This window comes from Lathyrus oleraceus, chromosome 5, assembly GCF_024323335.1.
Source record: "Lathyrus oleraceus cultivar Zhongwan6 chromosome 5, CAAS_Psat_ZW6_1.0, whole genome shotgun sequence".
NCBI lineage: Eukaryota > Viridiplantae > Streptophyta > Magnoliopsida > Fabales > Fabaceae > Lathyrus > Lathyrus oleraceus.
The window spans coordinates 637460566-637481804 of NC_066583.1; the positions used below are offsets into that span (position 1 = coordinate 637460566).

Here is a 21239-nt window from a genome sequence, read left to right on the forward strand (position 1 = left end):
ATTTTAAATGAAATATAGTAAATTTATGTGAGTTATTTGCTATTTTGTTTTTAAAATGTATTGTATATAACGTACTAACGCCCACCGTGGGGCTCGAACCCACGACCACAAGGTTAAGAGCCTTGCGCTCTACCAACTGAGCTAGACGGGCAATACGAGCTTGGCTTGAAAGACTAATATTTGAAATTATAATTCTAGTAATTTATTATTATTACTAATTGTATTATTTATAATTTGAATGCTCATCTTTTTATTTTTCAAATTTCGAAAGATTTAAATAACATGCGGTTATAATTTTAATTAGAAATGTGTTGAACATTTCCTTAAATAGAAATTAGTTAATAAAATTTTGTGTGTACAATTCATATGTTAAAATACACGTATTAATATGAAAATTCAAAATTCCGACTCTCAAAGTTTCAAAGTTTAAGTTTCATATAGTTTTTATGATATAACCTTTACGGAATTTTATCTTAAGAATTTTTTTTCTAACTATATCATGAGAGATCACAATGATCTTTGTAAGTCATAGTAGATAAATACACTGGAGGGATACTCAAATAAAATTCCGTACCTTCATCAGATCGGGCTTTGAAAAGTACCTTATACCCAAGAAATTGTCTTTATGCAATACTGAAGAATCAAAACATGTAACTCATGCAAAAAAAGTTATCCGATGGTGACACCAAGGTATTTAATATCTCATCCATATAGACTTCAATAAATTTTTCATATGACCCTAACTTAAGTTTCATAGCATGAGTCGTTATAAGATCATAAATGTAATCATGACCACGAAAGACTTGTCAAGCCTAAAAAATTGAAATAAACTACATCGCAACTCTGTCGATCCTATCTTGACAAGTTACTGGTAGAATCATATTCAAACCTTAGAATGTTAAGCATCATTAGATAACTAAAAGTTATCCATCTAACAAGACCGTTGAATTAATTAAATGATCCTATGAGACAGTTGATGGATTTGTAACTGGAATAAAATTCAAGAGTGTTGAGTACAACGGGAGGTCACCCTTGTCATCAAATCAAATAGTCGTTGGTAACGCCTCCAAGAAACTTTTGATCACATGAACGATTAGACCCATAAACATAAGCTCCACAAGAATAGTTTTAATTGAAGAAAATTCTAGTACTAAAGAATCTTTATATTGGTCAGTTCGAGAGTTGTGCTTGGTCACAACTAACACGATGATGGAGACCTCCACATCCCACTCTTAAATATCATCTAACATATGCACCGTGTGGTAAGAATAATTATCATAATGCTTAGGGTCTTAAATATCTAAAACATCACTATAAAATTAATACTACAAATGAGTACATACTTTTTAAAGTTAACCCTCATACTTACAATTTAAATTGATTTAATCGTCAGAGTGTTTGAATGTGCACCCTCACCCAACATCTTCCGATCTTCAGAAATAACGAAAAACATGAATTCTTCGATTGATCAATCACACCCACCATTACTCGGCGATAATGGTCCATGAAAGACAAAAAAATATCCAGCGATAAACATCATTGGAAATATTTCATTCAAGAGGTCATTTATTCTTGCAAGCATGACGACGATTATTGTCTAATCAATTATTTACTTTAAAAACATCGTAAGTTTTCTTTGAATTATTAATTTTTTTCCAAAAATATTGTATTAAATTTCACGAGAATACCTTTTCTCATATTCATACATAAAAATATATAATTGAAGTTATTAATGCATGAAAACATTTATGGTAGCAAACAAGAAATTTTCCATTTTTTAAACAATTATTTATTTTAAATGAAATATAGTAAATTTTATGTGAGTTATTTGCTATGTTGTTTTTAAAATGTATTGTATATAATGTACTAACGCCCACCGTGGGGCTCGAACCCACGACCACAAGGTTAAGAGCCTTGCGCTCTACCAACTGAGCTAGACGGGCAATACGGGCTCGGCTTGAAAGACTAATATTTGAAATTATAATTATAGTAATTTATTATTATTACTAATTGTATTATTTCTAATTTGAATGCTCATCTTTTTATTTTTCAAATTTCGAAAGATTTAAATAACATGCGGTTATAATTTTAATTAGAAATGTGTTGAACATTTCCTTAAATAGAAATTAGTTAATAAAATTTTGTGTGTACAATTCATATGTTAAAATACACGTATTAATATGAAAATTCAAAATTCCGACTCTCAAAGTTTCAAAGTTTAAGTTTCATATAGTTTTTATGATATAACCTTTACGGAATTTTATCTTAAGAATTTTTTTTTCTAACTATATCATGAGAGATCACAATGATCTTTGTAAGTCATAGTAGATAAATACACTGGAGGGATACTTGAATAAAATTCCGTACCTTCATCAGATCGGGCTTTGAAAAGTACCTTATACCCAAGAAATTGTCTTTATGCAATACTGAAGAATCAAAACATGTAACTCATGCAAAAAAAGACTAATATTTGAAATTATAATTCTAGTAATTTTTTATTATTACTAATTGTATTATTTCTAATTTGAATGCTCATCTTTTTATTTTTCAAATTTCGAAAGATTTAAATAACATGCGGTTATAATTTTAATTAGAAATGTGTTGAACATTTCCTTAAATAGAAATTAGTTAATAAAATTTTGTATATACAATTCATATGTTAAAATACACGTATTAATATGAAAATTCAAAATTCCGACTCTCAAAGTTTCAAAGTTTAAGTTTCATATAGTTTTTATGATATAACCTTTACGGAATTTTATCTTAAGAATTTTTTTTTCTAACTATATCATGAGAGATCACAATGATCTTTGTAAGTCATAGTAGATAAATACACTGGAGGGATACTTGAATAAAATTCCGTACCTTCATCAGATCGGGCTTTGAAAAGTACCTTATACCCAAGAAATTGTCTTTATGCAATACTGAAGAATCAAAACATGTAACTCATGCAAAAAAAGTTATCCGATGGTGACACCAAGGTATTTAATATCTCATCCATATAGACTTCAATAAATTTTTCATATGACCCTAACTTAAGTTTCATAGCATGAGTCGTTATAAGATCATAAATGTAATCATGACCACGAAAGACTTGTCAAGCCTAAAAAAATTGAAATAAACTACATCGCAACTCTGTCGATCCTATCTTGACAAGTTACTGGTAGAATCATATTCAAACCTTAGAATGTTAAGCATCATTAGATAACTAAAAGTTATCCATCTAACAAGACCGTTGAATTAATTAAATGATCCTATGAGACAGTTGATGGATTTGTAACTGGAATAAAATTCAAGAGTGTTGAGTACAACGGGAGGTCACCCTTGTCATCAAATCAAATAGTCGTTGGTAACGCCTCCAAGAAACTTTTGATCACATGAACGATTAGACCCATAAACATAAGCTCCACAAGAATAGTTTTAATTGAAGAAAATTCTAGTACTAAAGAATCTTTATATTGGTCAGTTCGAGAGTTGTGCTTGGTCACAACTAACACGATGATGGAGACCTCCACATCCCACTCTTAAATATCATCTAACATATGCACCGTGTGGTAAGAATAATTATCATAATGCTTAGGGTCTTAAATATCTAAAACATCACTATAAAATTAATACTACAAATGAGTACATACTTTTTAAAGTTAACCCTCATACTTACAATTTAAATTGATTTAATCGTCAGAGTGTTTGAATGTGCACCCTCACCCAGCATCTTCCGATCTTCAGAAATAACGAAAAACATGAATTCTTCGATTGATCAATCACACCCACCATTACTCGGCGATAATGGTCCATGAAAGACAAAAAAATATCCAGCGATAAACATCATTGGAAATATTTCATTCAAGAGATCATTTATTCTTGCAAGCATGACGACGATTATTGTCTAATCAATTATTTACTTTAAAAACATCGTAAGTTTTCTTTGAATTATTAATTTTTTTCTTTGGAGAAAAATATTGTATTAAATTTCACGAGAATACCTTTTCTCATATTCATACATAAAAATATATAATTGAAGTTATTAATGCATGAAAACATTTATGGTAGCAAACAAGAAAATTTCCATTTTTTAAACAATTATTTATTTTAAATGAAATATAGTAAATTTTATGTGAGTTATTTGCTATTTTGTTTTTAAAATGTATTGTATATAATGTACTAACGCCCACCGTGGGGCTTGAACCCACGACCACAAGGTTAAGAGCCTTGCGCTCTACCAACCGAGCTAGACGGGCAATACGGGCTCGGCTTGAAAGACTAATATTTGAAATTATAATTCTAGTAATTTATTATTATTACTAATTGTATTATTTCTAATTTGAATGCTCATCTTTTTATTTTTCAAATTTCGAAAGATTTAAATAACATGCGGTTATAATTTTAATTAGAAATGTGTTGAACATTTCCTTAAATAGAAATTAGTTAATAAAATTTTGTGTGTACAATTCATATGTTAAAATACACGTATTAATATGAAAATTCAAAATTCCGACTCTCAAAGTTTCAAAGTTTAAGTTTCATATAGTTTTTATGATATAACCTTTACGGAATTTTATCTTAAGAATTTTTTTTTTTAACTATATCATGAGAGATCACAATGATCTTTGTAAGTCATAGTAGATAAATACACTGGAGGGATACTTGAATAAAATTCCGTACCTTCATCAGATTGGGCTTTGAAAAGTACCTTATACCCAAGAAATTGTCTTTATGCAATACTGAAGAATCAAAACATGTAACTCATGCAAAAAAAGACTAATATTTGAAATTATAATTCTAGTAATTTTTTATTATTACTAATTGTATTATTTCTAATTTGAATGCTCATCTTTTTATTTTTCAAATTTCGAAAGATTTAAATAACATGCGGTTATAATTTTAATTAGAAATGTGTTGAACATTTCCTTAAATAGAAATTAGTTAATAAAATTTTGTATATACAATTCATATGTTAAAATACACGTATTAATATGAAAATTCAAAATTCCGACTCTCAAAGTTTCAAAGTTTAAGTTTCATATAGTTTTTATGATATAACCTTTACGGAATTTTATCTTAAGAATTTTTTTTTCTAACTATATCATGAGAGATCACAATGATCTTTGTAAGTCATAGTAGATAAATACACTGGAGGGATACTTGAATAAAATTCCGTACCTTCATCAGATCGGGCTTTGAAAAGTACCTTATACCCAAGAAATTGTCTTTATGCAATACTGAAGAATCAAAACATGTAACTCATGCAAAAAAAGTTATCCGATGGTGACACCAAGGTATTTAATATCTCATCCATATAGACTTCAATAAATTTTTCATATGACCCTAACTTAAGTTTCATAGCATGAGTCGTTATAAGATCATAAATGTAATCATGACCACGAAAGACTTGTCAAGCCTAAAAAAATTGAAATAAACTACATCGCAACTCTGTCGATCCTATCTTGACAAGTTACTGGTAGAATCATATTCAAACCTTAGAATGTTAAGCATCATTAGATAACTAAAAGTTATCCATCTAACAAGACCGTTGAATTAATTAAATGATTCTATGAGACAGTTGATGGATTTGTAACTGGAATAAAATTCAAGAGTGTTGAGTACAACGGGAGGTCACCCTTGTCATCAAATCAAATAGTCGTTGGTAACGCCTCCAAGAAACTTTTGATCACATGAACGATTAGACCCATAAACATAAGCTCCACAAGAATAGTTTTAATTGAAGAAAATTCTAGTACTAAAGAATCTTTATATTGGTCAGTTCGAGAGTTGTGCTTGGTCACAACTAACACGATGATGGAGACCTCCACATCCCACTCTTAAATATCATCTAACATATGCACCGTGTGGTAAGAATAATTATCATAATGCTTAGGGTCTTAAATATCTAAAACATCACTATAAAATTAATACTACAAATGAGTACATACTTTTTAAAGTTAACCCTCATACTTACAATTTAAATTGATTTAATCGTCAGAGTGTTTGAATGTGCACCCTCACCCAGCATCTTCCGATCTTCAGAAATAACGAAAAACATGAATTCTTCGATTGATCAATCACACCCACCATTACTCGGCGATAATGGTCCATGAAAGACAAAAAAATATCCAGCGATAAACATCATTGGAAATATTTCATTCAAGAGATCATTTATTCTTGCAAGCATGACGACGATTATTGTCTAATCAATTATTTACTTTAAAAACATCGTAAGTTTTCTTTGAATTATTAATTTTTTTCTTTGGAGAAAAATATTGTATTAAATTTCACGAGAATACCTTTTCTCATATTCATACATAAAAATATATAATTGAAGTTATTAATGCATGAAAACATTTATGGTAGCAAACAAGAAAATTTCCATTTTTTAAACAATTATTTATTTTAAATGAAATATAGTAAATTTTATGTGAGTTATTTGCTATTTTGTTTTTAAAATGTATTGTATATAATGTACTAACGCCCACCGTGGGGCTTGAACTCACGACCACAAGGTTAAGAGCCTTGCGCTCTACCAACTGAGCTAGACGGGCAATACGAGCTTGGCTTGAAAGACTAATATTTGAAATTATAATTCTAGTAATTTATTATTATTACTAATTGTATTATTTCTAATTTGAATGCTCATCTTTTTATTTTTCAAATTTCGAAAGATTTAAATAACATGCGGTTATAATTTTAATTAGAAATGTGTTGAACATTTCCTTAAATAGAAATTAGTTAATAAAATTTTGTGTGTACAATTCATATGTTAAAATACACGTATTAATATGAAAATTCAAAATTCCGACTCTCAAAGTTTCAAAGTTTAAGTTTCATATAGTTTTTATGATATAACCTTTACGGAATTTTATCTTAAGAATTTTTTTTCTAACTATATCATGAGAGATCACAATGATCTTTGTAAGTCATAGTAGATAAATACACTGGAGGGATACTCGAATAAAATTCCGTACCTTCATCAGATCGGGCTTTGAAAAGTACCTTATACCCAAGAAATTGTCTTTATGCAATACTGAAGAATCAAAACATGTAACTCATGCAAAAAAAGTTATCCGATGGTGACACCAAGGTATTTAATATCTCATCCATATAGACTTCAATAAATTTTTCATATGACCCTAACTTAAGTTTCATAGCATGAGTCGTTATAAGATCATAAATGTAATCATGACCACGAAAGACTTGTCAAGCCTAAAAAAATTGAAATAAACTACATCGCAACTCTGTCGATCCTATCTTGACAAGTTACTGGTAGAATCATATTCAAACCTTAGAATGTTAAGCATCATTAGATAACTAAAAGTTATCCATCTAACAAGACCGTTGAATTAATTAAATGATCCTATGAGACAGTTGATGGATTTGTAACTGGAATAAAATTCAAGAGTGTTGAGTACAACGGGAGGTCACCCTTGTCATCAAATCAAATAGTCGTTGGTAACGCCTCCAAGAAACTTTTGATCACATGAACGATTAGACCCATAAACATAAGCTCCACAAGAATAGTTTTAATTGAAGAAAATTCTAGTACTAAAGAATCTTTATATTGGTCAGTTCGAGAGTTGTGCTTGGTCACAACTAACACGATGATGGAGACCTCCACATCCCACTCTTAAATATCATCTAACATATGCACCGTGTGGTAAGAATAATTATCATAATGCTTAGGGTCTTAAATATCTAAAACATCACTATAAAATTAATACTACAAATGAGTACATACTTTTTAAAGTTAACCCTCATACTTACAATTTAAATTGATTTAATCGTCAGAGTGTTTGAATGTGCACCCTCACCCAGCATCTTCCGATCTTCAGAAATAACGAAAAACATGAATTCTTCGATTGATCAATCACACCCACCATTACTCGGCGATAATGGTCCATGAAAGACAAAAAAATATCCAGCGATAAACATCATTGGAAATATTTCATTCAAGAGATCATTTATTCTTGCAAGCATGACGACGATTATTGTCTAATCAATTATTTACTTTAAAAACATCGTAAGTTTTCTTTGAATTATTAATTTTTTTCTTTGGAGAAAAATATTGTATTAAATTTCACGAGAATACCTTTTCTCATATTCATACATAAAAATATATAATTGAAGTTATTAATGCATGAAAACATTTATGGTAGCAAACAAGAAAATTTCCATTTTTTAAACAATTATTTATTTTAAATGAAATATAGTAAATTTTATGTGAGTTATTTGCTATTTTGTTTTTAAAATGTATTGTATATAATGTACTAACGCCCACCGTAGCAAACAAGAAAATTTCCATTTTTTAAACAATTATTTATTTTAAATGAAATATAGTAAATTTTATGTGAGTTATTTGCTATTTTGTTTTTAAAATGTATTGTATATAATGTACTAACGCCCACCGTGGGGCTTGAACCCACGACCACAAGGTTAAGAGCCTTGCGCTCTACCAACTGAGCTAGACGGGCAATACGGGCTTTGCTTGAAAGACTAATATTTGAAATTATAATTCTAGTAATTTATTATTATTACTAATTGTATTATTTCTAATTTGAATGCTCATCTTTTTATTTTTCAAATTTCGAAAGATTTAAATAACATGCGGTTATAATTTTAATTAGAAATGTGTTGAACATTTCCTTAAATAGAAATTAGTTAATAAAATTTTGTGTGTACAATTCATATGTTAAAATACACGTATTAATATGAAAATTCAAAATTCCGACTCTCAAAGTTTCAAAGTTTAAGTTTCATATAGTTTTTATGATATAACCTTTACGGAATTTTATCTTAAGAATTTTTTTTCTAACTATATCATGAGAGATCACAATGATCTTTGTAAGTCATAGTAGATAAATACACTGGAGGGATACTCGAATAAAATTTCGTACCTTCATCAGATCGGGCTTTGAAAAGTACCTTATACCCAAGAAATTGTCTTTATGAAATACTGAAGAATCAAAACATGTAACTCATGCAAAAAAAAGTTATCCGATGGTGACACCAAGGTATTTAATATCTCATCCATATAGACTTCAATAAATTTTTCATATGACCCTAACTTAAGTTTCATAGCATGAGTCGTTATAAGATCATAAATGTAATCATGACCACGAAAGACTTGTCAAGCCTAAAAGAATTGAAATAAACTACATCGCAACTCTGTCGATCCTATCTTGACAAGTTACTGGTAGAATCATATTCAAACCTTAGAATGTTAAGCATCATTAGATAACTAAAAGTTATCCATCTAACAAGACCGTTGAATTAATTAAATGATCCTATGAGACAGTTGATGGATTTGTAACTGGAATAAAATTCAAGAGTGTTGAGTACAACGGGAGGTCACCCTTGTCATCAAATCAAATAGTCGTTGGTAACGCCTCCAAGAAACTTTTGATCACATGAACGATTAGACCCATAAACATAAGCTCCACAAGAATAGTTTTAATTGAAGAAAGTTCTAGTACTAAAGAATCTTTATATTGGTCAGTTCGAGAGTTGTGCTTGGTCACAACTAACACGATGATGGAGACCTCCACATCCCACTCTTAAATATCATCTAACATATGCACCGTGTGGTAAGAATAATTATCATAATGCTTAGGGTCTTAAATATCTAAAACATCACTATAAAATTAATACTACAAATGAGTACATACTTTTTAAAGTTAACCCTCATACTTACAATTTAAATTGATTTAATCGTCAGAGTGTTTGAATGTGCACCCTCACCCAGCATCTTCCGATCTTCAGAAATAACGAAAAACATGAATTCTTCGATTGATCAATCACACCCACCATTACTCGGCGATAATGGTCCATGAAAGACAAAAAAATATCCAGCGATAAACATCATTGGAAATATTTCATTCAAGAGATCATTTATTCTTGCAAACATGACGACGATTATTGTCTATTCAATTATTTACTTTAAAAACATCGTAAGTTTTCTTTGAATTATTAATTTTTTTCTTTGGAGAAAAATATTGTATTGAATTTCACGAGAATACCTTTTCTCATATTCATACATAAAAATATATAATTGAAGTTATTAATGCATGAAAACATTTATGGTAGCAAACAAGAAAATTTCCATTTTTTAAACAATTATTTATTTTAAATGAAATATAGTAAATTTTATGTGAGTTATTTGCTATTTTGTTTTTAAAATGTATTGTATATAATGTACTAACGCCCACCGTGGGGCTCGAACCCACGACCACAAGGTTAAGAGCCTTGCGCTCTACCAACTGAGCTAGACGGGCAATACGGGCTCGGCTTGAAAGACTAATATTTGAAATTATAATTCTAGTAATTTATTATTATTACTAATTGTATTATTTGTAATTTGAATGCTCATCTTTTTATTTTTCAAATTTCGAAAGATTTAAATAACATGCGGTTATAATTTTAATTAGAAATGTGTTGAACATTTCCTTAAATAGAAATTAGTTAATAAAATTTTGTGTGTACAATTCATATGTTAAAATACACGTATTAATATGAAAATTCAAAATTTCGACTCTCAAAGTTTCAAAGTTTAAGTTTCATATAGTTTTTATGATATAACCTTTACGGAATTTTATCTTAAGAATTTTTTTTCTAACTATATCATGAGAGATCACAATGATCTTTGTAAGTCATAATAGATAAATACACTGGAGGGATACTCGAATAAAATTCCGTACCTTCATCAGATCGGGCTTTGAAAAGTACCTTATACCCAAGAAATTGTCTTTATGCAATACTGAAGAATCAAAACATGTAACTCATGCAAAAAAAGTTATCCGATGGTGACACCAAGGTATTTAATATCTCATCCATATAGGCTTCAATAAATTTTTCATATGACCCTAACTTAAGTTTCATAGCATGAGTCGTTATAAGATCATAAATGTAATCATGACCACGAAAGACTTGTCAAGCCTAAAAAAATTGAAATAAACTACATCGCAACTCTGTCGATCCTATCTTGACAAGTTACTGGTAGAATCATATTCAAACCTTAGAATGTTAAGCATCATTAGATAACTAAAAGTTATCCATCTAACAAGACCGTTGAATTAATTAAATGATCCTATGAGACAGTTGATGGATTTGTAACTGGAATAAAATTCAAGAGTGTTGAGTACAACGGGAGGTCACCCTTGTCATCAAATCAAATAGTCGTTGGTAACGCCTCCAAGAAACTTTTGATCACATGAACGATTAGACCCATAAACATAAGCTCCACAAGAATAGTTTTAATTGAAGAAAATTCTAGTACTAAAGAATCTTTATATTGGTCAGTTCGAGAGTTGTGCTTGGTCACAACTAACACGATGATGGAGACCTCCACATCCCACTCTTAAATATCATCTAACAGATGCACCGTGTGGTAAGAATAATTATCATAATGCTTAGGGTCTTAAATATCTAAAACATCACTATAAAATTAATACTACAAATGAGTACATACTTTTTAAAGTTAACCCTCATACTTACAATTTAAATTGATTTAATCGTCAGAGTGTTTGAATGTGCACCCTCACCCAGCATCTTCCGATCTTCAGAAATAACGAAAAACATGAATTATTCGATTGATCAATCACACCCACCATTACTCGGCGATAATGGTCCATGAAAGACAAAAAAATATCCAGCGATAAACATCATTGGAAATATTTCATTCAAGAGATCATTTATTCTTGCAAGCATGACGACGATTATTGTCTAATCAATTATTTACTTTAAAAACATCGTAAGTTTTCTATGAATTATTAATTTTTTTCTTTGGAGAAAAATATTGTATTGAATTTCACGAGAATACCTTTTCTCATATTCATACATAAAAATATATAATTGAAGTTATTAATGCATGAAAACATTTATGGTAGCAAACAAGAAAATTTCCATTTTTTAAACAATTATTTATTTTAAATGAAATATAGTAAATTTTATGTGAGGTATTTGCTATTTTGTTTTTAAAATGTATTGTATATAATGTACTAACGCCCACCGTGGGGCTCGAACCCACGACCACAAGGTTAAGAGCCTTGCGCTCTACACCCTGAGATAGACGGGCAATACGGGCTCGGCTTGAAAGACTAATATTTGAAATTATAATTCTAGTAATTTATTATTATTACTAATTGTATTATTTCTAATTTGAATGCTCATCTTTTTATTTTTCAAATTTCGAAAGATTTAAATAACATGCGGTTATAATTTTAATTAGAAATGTGTTGAACATTTCCTTAAATAGAAATTAGTTAATAAAATTTTGTGTGTACAATTCATATGTTAAAATACACGTATTAATATGAAAATTCAAAATTCCGACTCTCAAAGTTTCAAAGTTTAAGTTTCATATAGTTTTTATGATATAACCTTTACGGAATTTTATCTTAAGAATTTTTTTTCTAACTATATCATGAGAGATCACAATGATCTTTGTAAGTCATAGTAGATAAATACACTGGAGGGATACTCGAATAAAATTCCGTACCTTCATCAGATCGGGCTTTGAAAAGTACCTTATACCCAAGAAATTGTCTTTATGCAATACTGAAGAATCAAAACATGTAACTCATGCAAAAAAAGTTATCCGATGGTGACACCAAGGTATTTAATATCTCATCCATATAGGCTTCAATAAATTTTTCATATGACCCTAACTTAAGTTTCATAGCATGAGTCGTTATAAGATCATAAATGTAATCATGACCACGAAAGACTTGTCAAGCCTAAAAAAATTGAAATAAACTACATCGCAACTCTGTCGATCCTATCTTGACAAGTTACTGGTAGAATCATATTCAAACCTTAGAATGTTAAGCATCATTAGATAACTAAAAGTTATCCATCTAACAAGACCGTTGAATTAATTAAATGATCCTATGAGACAGTTGATGGATTTGTAACTGGAATAAAATTCAAGAGTGTTGAGTACAACGGGAGGTCACCCTTGTCATCAAATCAAATAGTCGTTGGTAACGCCTCCAAGAAACTTTTGATCACATGAACGATTAGACCCATAAACATAAGCTCCACAAGAATAGTTTTAATTGAAGAAAGTTCTAGTACTAAAGAATCTTTATATTGGTCAGTTCGAGAGTTGTGCTTGGTCACAACTAACACGATGATGGAGACCTCCACATCCCACTCTTAAATATCATCTAACATATGCACCGTGTGGTAAGAATAATTATCATAATGCTTAGGGTCTTAAATATCTAAAACATCACTATAAAATTAATACTACAAATGAGTACATACTTTTTAAAGTTAACCCTCATACTTACAATTTAAATTGATTTAATCGTCAGAGTGTTTGAATGTGCACCCTCACCCAGCATCTTCCGATCTTCAGAAATAACGAAAAACATGAATTCTTCGATTGATCAATCACACCCACCATTACTCGGCGATAATGGTCCATGAAAGACAAAAAAATATCCAGCGATAAACATCATTGGAAATATTTCATTCAAGAGATCATTTATTCTTGCAAGCATGACGACGATTATTGTCTAATCAATTATTTACTTTAAAAACATCGTAAGTTTTCTTTGAATTATTAATTTTTTTCTTTGGAGAAAAATATTGTATTAAATTTCACGAGAATACCTTTTCTCATATTCATACATAAAAATATATAATTGAAGTTATTAATGCATGAAAACATTTATGGTAGCAAACAAGAAAATTTCCATTTTTTAAACAATTATTTATTTTAAATGAAATATAGTAAATTTTATGTGAGTTATTTGCTATTTTGTTTTTAAAATGTATTGTATATAATGTACTAACGCCCACCGTGGGGCTCGAACCCACGACCACAAGGTTAAGAGCCTTGCGCTCTACCAACTGAGCTAGACGGGCAATACAGGCTTGGCTTGAAAGACTAATATTTGAAATTATAATTCTAGTAATTTATTATTATTACTAATTGTATTATTTGTAATTTGAATGCTCATCTTTTTATTTTTCAAATTTCGAAAGATTTAAATAACATGCGGTTATAATTTTAATTAGAAATGTGTTGAACATTTCCTTAAATAGAAATTAGTTAATAAAATTTTGTGTGTACAATTCATATGTTAAAATACACGTATTAATATGAAAATTCAAAATTTCGACTCTCAAAGTTTCAAAGTTTAAGTTTCATATAGTTTTTATGATATAACCTTTACGGAATTTTATCTTAAGAATTTTTTTTCTAACTATATCATGAGAGATCACAATGATCTTTGTAAGTCATAGTAGATAAATACACTGGAGGGATACTCGAATAAAATTCCGTACCTTCATCAGATCGGGCTTTGAAAAGTACCTTATACCCAAGAAATTGTCTTTATGCAATACTGAAGAATCAAAACATGTAACTCATGCAAAAAAAGTTATCCGATGGTGACACCAAGGTATTTAATATCTCATCCATATAGGCTTCAATAAATTTTTCATATGACCCTAACTTAAGTTTCATAGCATGAGTCGTTATAAGATCATAAATGTAATCATGACCACGAAAGACTTGTCAAGCCTAAAAAAATTGAAATAAACTACATCGCAACTCTGTCGATCCTATCTTGACAAGTTACTGGTAGAATCATATTCAAACCTTAGAATGTTAAGCATCATTAGATAACTAAAAGTTATCCATCTAACAAGACCGTTGAATTAATTAAATGATCCTATGAGACAGTTGATGGATTTGTAACTGGAATAAAATTCAAGAGTGTTGAGTACAACGGGAGGTCACCCTTGTCATCAAATCAAATAGTCGTTGGTAACGCCTCCAAGAAACTTTTGATCACATGAACGATTAGACCCATAAACATAAGCTCCACAAGAATAGTTTTAATTGAAGAAAATTCTAGTACTAAAGAATCTTTATATTGGTCAGTTCGAGAGTTGTGCTTGGTCACAACTAACACGATGATGGAGACCTCCACATCCCACTCTTAAATATCATCTAACATATGCACCGTGTGGTAAGAATAATTATCATAATGCTTAGGGTCTTAAATATCTAAAACATCACTATAAAATTAATACTACAAATGAGTACATACTTTTTAAAGTTAACCCTCATACTTACAATTTAAATTGATTTAATCGTCAGAGTGTTTGAATGTGCACCCTCACCCAGCATCTTCCGATCTTCAGAAATAACGAAAAACATGAATTCTTCGATTGATCAATCACACCCACCATTACTCGGCGATAATGGTCCATGAAAGACAAAAAAATATCCAGCGATAAACATCATTGGAAATATTTCATTCAAGAGATCATTTTTTCTTGCAAGCATGACGACGATTATTGTCTAATCAATTATTTACTTTAAAAACATCGTAAGTTTTCTTTGAATTATTAATTTTTTTCTTTGGAGAAAAATATTGTATTAAATTTCACGAGAATACCTTTTCTCATATTCATACATAAAAATATATAATTGAAGTTATTAATGCATGAAAACATTTATGGTAGCAAACAAGAAAATTTCCATTTTTTAAACAATTATTTATTTTAAATGAAATATAGTCAATTTTATGTGAGTTATTTGCTATTTTGTTTTTAAAATGTATTGTATATAATGTACTAACGCCCACCGTGGGGCTCGAACCCACGACCACAAGGTTAAGAGCCTTGCGCTCTACCAACTGAGCTAGACGGGCAATACAGGCTTGGCTTGAAAGACTAATATTTGAAATTATAATTCTAGTAATTTATTATTATTACTAATTGTATTATTTGTAATTTGAATGCTCATCTTTTTATTTTTCAAATTTCGAAAGATTTAAATAACATGCGGTTATAATTTTAATTAGAAATGTGTTGAACATTTCCTTAAATAGAAATTAGTTAATAAATTTTGTGTGTACAATTCATATGTTAAAATACACGTATTAATATGAAAATTCAAAATTCGACTCTCAAAGTTTCAAAGTTTAAGTTTCATATAGTTTTTATGATATAACCTTTACGGAATTTTATCTTAAGAATTTTTTTTCTAACTATATCATGAGAGATCACAATGATCTTTGTAAGTCATAATAGATAAATACACTGGAGGGATACTCGAATAAAATTCCGTACCTTCATCAGATCGGGCTTTGAAAAGTACCTTATACCCAAGAAATTGTCTTTATGCAATACTGAAGAATCAAAACATGTAACTCATGCAAAAAAAGTTATCCGATGGTGACACCAAGGTATTTAATATCTCATCCATATAGGCTTCAATAAATTTTTCATATGACCCTAACTTAAGTTTCATAGCATGAGTCGTTATAAGATCATAAATGTAATCATGACCACGAAAGACTTGTCAAGCCTAAAAAAATTGAAATAAACTACATCGCAACTCTGTCGATCCTATCTTGACAAGTTACTGGTAGAATCATATTCAAACCTTAGAATGTTAAGCATCATTAGATAACTAAAAGTTATCCATCTAACAAGACCGTTGAATTAATTAAATGATCCTATGAGACAGTTGATGGATTTGTAACTGGAATAAAATTCAAGAGTGTTGAGTACAACGGGAGGTCACCCTTGTCATCAAATCAAATAGTCGTTGGTAACGCCTCCAAGAAACTTTTGATCACATGAACGATTAGACCCATAAACATAAGCTCCACAAGAATAGTTTTAATTGAAGAAAATTCTAGTACTAAAGAATCTTTATATTGGTCAGTTCGAGAGTTGTGCTTGGTCACAACTAACACGATGATGGAGACCTCCACATCCCACTCTTAAATATCATCTAACATATGCACCGTGTGGTAAGAATAATTATCATAATGCTTAGGGTCTTAAATATCTAAAACATCACTATAAAATTAATACTACAAATGAGTACATACTTTTTAAAGTTAACCCTCATACTTACAATTTAAATTGATTTAATCGTCAGAGTGTTTGAATGTGCACCCTCACCCAGCATCTTCCGATCTTCAGAAATAACGAAAAACATGAATTCTTCGATTGATCAATCACACCCACCATTACTCGGCGATAATGGTCCATGAAAGACAAAAAAATATCCAGCGATAAACATCATTGGAAATATTTCATTCAAGAGATCATTTTTCTTGCAAGCATGACGACGATTATTGTCTAATCAATTATTTACTTTAAAAACATCGTAAGTTTTCTTTGAATTATTATTTTTTTCTTTGGAGAAAAATATTGTATTAAATTTCACGAGAATACCTTTTCTCATATTCATACATAAAAATATATAATTGAAGTTATTAATGCATGAAAACATTTATGGTAGCAAACAAGAAAATTTCCATTTTTTAAACAATTATTTATTTTAAATGAAATATAGTCAATTTTATGTGAGTTATTTGCTATTTTGTTTTTAAAATGTATTGTATATAATGTACTAACGCCCACCGTGGGGCTCGAACCCACGACCACATGGTTAAGAGCCTTGCGCTCTACCAACTGAGCTAGACGGGCAATACGGGCTCGGCTTGAAAGACTAATATTTGAAATTATAATTCTAGTAATTTATTATTATTACTAATTGTATTATTTCTAATTTGAATGCTCATCTTTTTATTTTTCAAATTTCGAAAGATTTAAATAACATGCGGTTATAATTTTAATTAGAAATGTGTTGAACATTTCCTTAAATAGAAATTAGTTAATAAAATTTTGTGTGTACAATTCATATGTTAAAATACACGTATTAATATGAAAATTCAAAATTCCGACTCTCAAAGTTTCAAAGTTTAAGTTTCATATAGTTTTTATGATATAACCTTTACGGAATTTTATCTTAAGAATTTTTTTTCTAACTATATCATGAGAGATCACAATGATCTTTGTAAGTCATAGTAGATAAATACACTGGAGGGATACTTGAATAAAATTCCGTACCTTCATCAGATCGGGCTTTGAAAAGTACCTTATAACCAAGAAATTGTCTTTATGCAATACTGAAGAATCAAAACATGTAACTCATGCAAAAAAAGACTAATATTTGAAATTATAATTCTAGTAATTTTTTATTATTACTAATTGTATTATTTCTAATTTGAATGCTTATCTTTTTATTTTTCAAATTTCGAAAGATTTAAATAACATGCGGTTATAATTTTAATTAGAAATGTGTTGAACATTTCCTTAAATAGAAATTAGTTAATAAAATTTTGTATATACAATTCATATGTTAAAATACACGTATTAATATGAAAATTCAAAATTCCGACTCTCAAAGTTTCAAAGTTTAAGTTTCATATAGTTTTTATGATATAACCTTTACGGAATTTTATCTTAAGAATTTTTTTTTCTAACTATATCATGAGAGATCACAATGATCTTTGTAAGTCATAGTAGATAAATACACTGGAGGGATACTCGAATAAAATTCCGTACCTTCATCAGATCGGGCTTTGAAAAGTACCTTATACCCAAGAAATTGTCTTTATGCAATACTGAAGAATCAAAACATGTAACTCATGCAAAAAAAGTTATCCGATGGTGACACCAAGGTATTTAATATCTCATCCATATAGGCTTCAATAAATTTTTCATATGACCCTAACTTAAGTTTCATAGCATGAGTCGTTATAAGATCATAAATGTAATCATGACCACGAAAGACTTGTTAAGCCTAAAAAAATTGAAATAAACTACATCGCAACTCTGTCGATCCTATCTTGACAAGTTACTGGTAGAATCATATTCAAACCTTAGAATGTTAAGCATCATTAGATAACTAAAAGTTATCCATCTAACAAGACCGTTGAATTAATTAAATGATCCTATGAGACAGTTGATGGATTTGTAACTGGAATAAAATTCAAGAGTGTTGAGTACAACGGGAGGTCACCCTTGTCATCAAATCAAATAGTCGTTGGTCACGCCTCCAAGAAACTTTTGATCACATGAACGATTAGACCCATAAACATAAGCTCCATAAGAATAGTTTTAATTGAAGAAAATTCTAGTACTAAAGAATCTTTATATTGGTCAGTTCGAGAGTTGTGCTTGGTCACAACTAACACGATAATGGAGACCTCCACATCCCACTCTTAAATATCATCTAACAGATGCACCGTGTGGTAAGAATAATTATCATAATGCTTAGGGTCTTAAATATCTAAAACATCACTATAAAATTAATACTACAAATGAGTACATACTTTTTAAAGTTAACCCTCATACTTACAATTTAAATTGATTTAATCGTCAGAGTGTTTGAATGTGCACCCTCACCCAGCATCTTCCGATCTTCAGAAATAACGAAAAACATGAATTATTTGATTGATCAATCACACCCACCATTACTCGGCGATAATGGTCCATGAAAGACAAAAAAATATCCAGCGATAAACATCATTGGAAATATTTCATTCAAGAGATCATTTATTCTTGCAAGCATGACGACGATTATTGTCTAATCAATTATTTACTTTAAAAACATCGTAAGTTTTCTATGAATTATTAATTTTTTTCTTTGGAGAAAAATATTGTATTGAATTTCACGAGAATACCTTTTCTCATATTCATACATAAAAATATATAATTGAAGTTATTAATGCATGAAAACATTTATGGTAGCAAACAAGAAAATTTCCATTTTTTAAACAATTATTTATTTTAAATGAAATATAGTAAATTTTATGTGAGGTATTTGCTATTTTGTTTTTAAAATGTATTGTATATAATGTACTAACGCCCACCGTGGGGCTCGAACCCACGACCACAAGGTTAAGAGCCTTGCGCTCTACCAACTGAGATAGACGGGCAATACGGGCTCGGCTTGAAAGACTAATATTTGAAATTATAATTCTAGTAATTTATTATTATTACTAATTGTATTATTTCTAATTTGAATGCTCATCTTTTTATTTTTCAAATTTCGAAAGATTTAAATAACATACGGTTATAATTTTAATTAGAAATGTGTTGAACATTTCCTTAAATAGAAATTAGTTAATAAAATTTTGTGTGTACAATTCATATGTTAAAATACACGTATTAATATAAAAATTCAAAATTCCGACTCTCAAAGTTTCAAAGTTTAAGTTTCATATAGTTTTTATGATATAACCTTTACGGAATTTTATCTTAAGAATTTTTTTTTCTAACTATATCATGAGAGATCACAATGATCTTTGTAAGTCATAGTAGATAAATACACTGGAGGGATACTTGAATAAAATTCCGTACCTTCATCAGATCGGGCTTTGAAAAGTACCTTATACCCAAGAAATTGTCTTTATGCAATACTGAAGAATCAAAACATGTAACTCATGCAAAAAAAGACTAATATTTGAAATTATAATTCTAGTAATTTTTTATTATTACTAATTGTATTATTTCTAATTTGAATGCTCATCTTTTTATTTTTCAAATTTCGAAAGATTTAAATAACATGCGGTTATAATTTTAATTAGAAATGTGTTGAACATTTCCTTAAATAGAAATTAGTTAATAAAATTTTGTATATACAATTCATATGTTAAAATACACGTATTAATATGAAAATTCAAAATTCCGACTCTCAAAGTTTCAAAGGTTAAGTTTCATATAGTTTTTATGATATAACCTTTAAGGAATTTTATCTTAAGAATTTTTTTTCTAACTATATCATGAGAGATCACAATGATCTTTGTAAGTCATAGTAGATAAATACACTGGAGGGATACTTGAATAAAATTCCGTACCTTAATCAGATCGGGCTTTGAAAAGTACCTTATACCCAAGAAATTGTCTTTATGCAATACTGAAGAATCAAAACATGTAACTCATGCAAAAAAAGACTAATATTTGAAATTATAATTCTAGTAATTTTTTATTATTACTAATTGTATTATTTCTAATTTGAATGCTCATCTTTTTATTTTTCAAATTTCGAAAGATTTAAATAACATGCGGTTATAATTTTAATTAGAAATGTGTTGAACATTTCCTTAAATAGAAATTAGTTAATAAAATTTTGTATATACAATTCATATGTTAAAATACACGTATTAATATGAAAATTCAAAATTCCGACTCTCAAAGTTTCAAAGGTTAAGTTTCATATAGTTTTTATGATATAACCTTTACGGAATTTTATCTTAAGAATTTTTTTTTCTAACTATATCATGAGAGATCACAATGATCTTTGTAAGTCATAGTAGATAAATACACTGGAGGGATACTCGAATAAAATTCCGTACCTTCATCAGATCGGGCTTTGAAAAGTACCTTATACCCAAGAAATTGTCTTTATGCAATACTGAAGA

At 29.3% G+C, this 21239-nt stretch overlaps 8 non-coding genes across 8 annotated transcripts; all 8 read right to left on the bottom strand.

Annotated features, from left to right (window-relative positions):
* Positions 1–78: 78 nt before the first annotated feature.
* TRNAK-CUU (transfer RNA lysine (anticodon CUU)) lies at positions 79–151 on the bottom strand. Its single transcript has one exon. It is a non-coding gene; the product is annotated as a tRNA-Lys (tRNA).
* Positions 152–1870: 1719 nt separating this feature from the next.
* TRNAK-CUU (transfer RNA lysine (anticodon CUU)) lies at positions 1871–1943 on the bottom strand. The gene has a single exon. It is a non-coding gene; the product is annotated as a tRNA-Lys (tRNA).
* Positions 1944–4168: 2225 nt separating this feature from the next.
* Positions 4169–4241, bottom strand: TRNAK-CUU (transfer RNA lysine (anticodon CUU)). Its single transcript has one exon. It is a non-coding gene; the product is annotated as a tRNA-Lys (tRNA).
* Positions 4242–8392: 4151 nt separating this feature from the next.
* On the bottom strand, positions 8393–8465 carry TRNAK-CUU (transfer RNA lysine (anticodon CUU)). The gene has a single exon. It is a non-coding gene; the product is annotated as a tRNA-Lys (tRNA).
* A 1727-nt stretch (positions 8466–10192) lies between these two features.
* On the bottom strand, positions 10193–10265 carry TRNAK-CUU (transfer RNA lysine (anticodon CUU)). The gene has a single exon. It is a non-coding gene; the product is annotated as a tRNA-Lys (tRNA).
* A 3525-nt stretch (positions 10266–13790) lies between these two features.
* TRNAK-CUU (transfer RNA lysine (anticodon CUU)) lies at positions 13791–13863 on the bottom strand. Its single transcript has one exon. It is a non-coding gene; the product is annotated as a tRNA-Lys (tRNA).
* A 1726-nt stretch (positions 13864–15589) lies between these two features.
* Positions 15590–15662, bottom strand: TRNAK-CUU (transfer RNA lysine (anticodon CUU)). Its single transcript has one exon. It is a non-coding gene; the product is annotated as a tRNA-Lys (tRNA).
* Positions 15663–17384: 1722 nt separating this feature from the next.
* Positions 17385–17457, bottom strand: TRNAK-CUU (transfer RNA lysine (anticodon CUU)). The gene has a single exon. It is a non-coding gene; the product is annotated as a tRNA-Lys (tRNA).
* Between the last annotated feature and the right edge of the window lie 3782 nt (positions 17458–21239).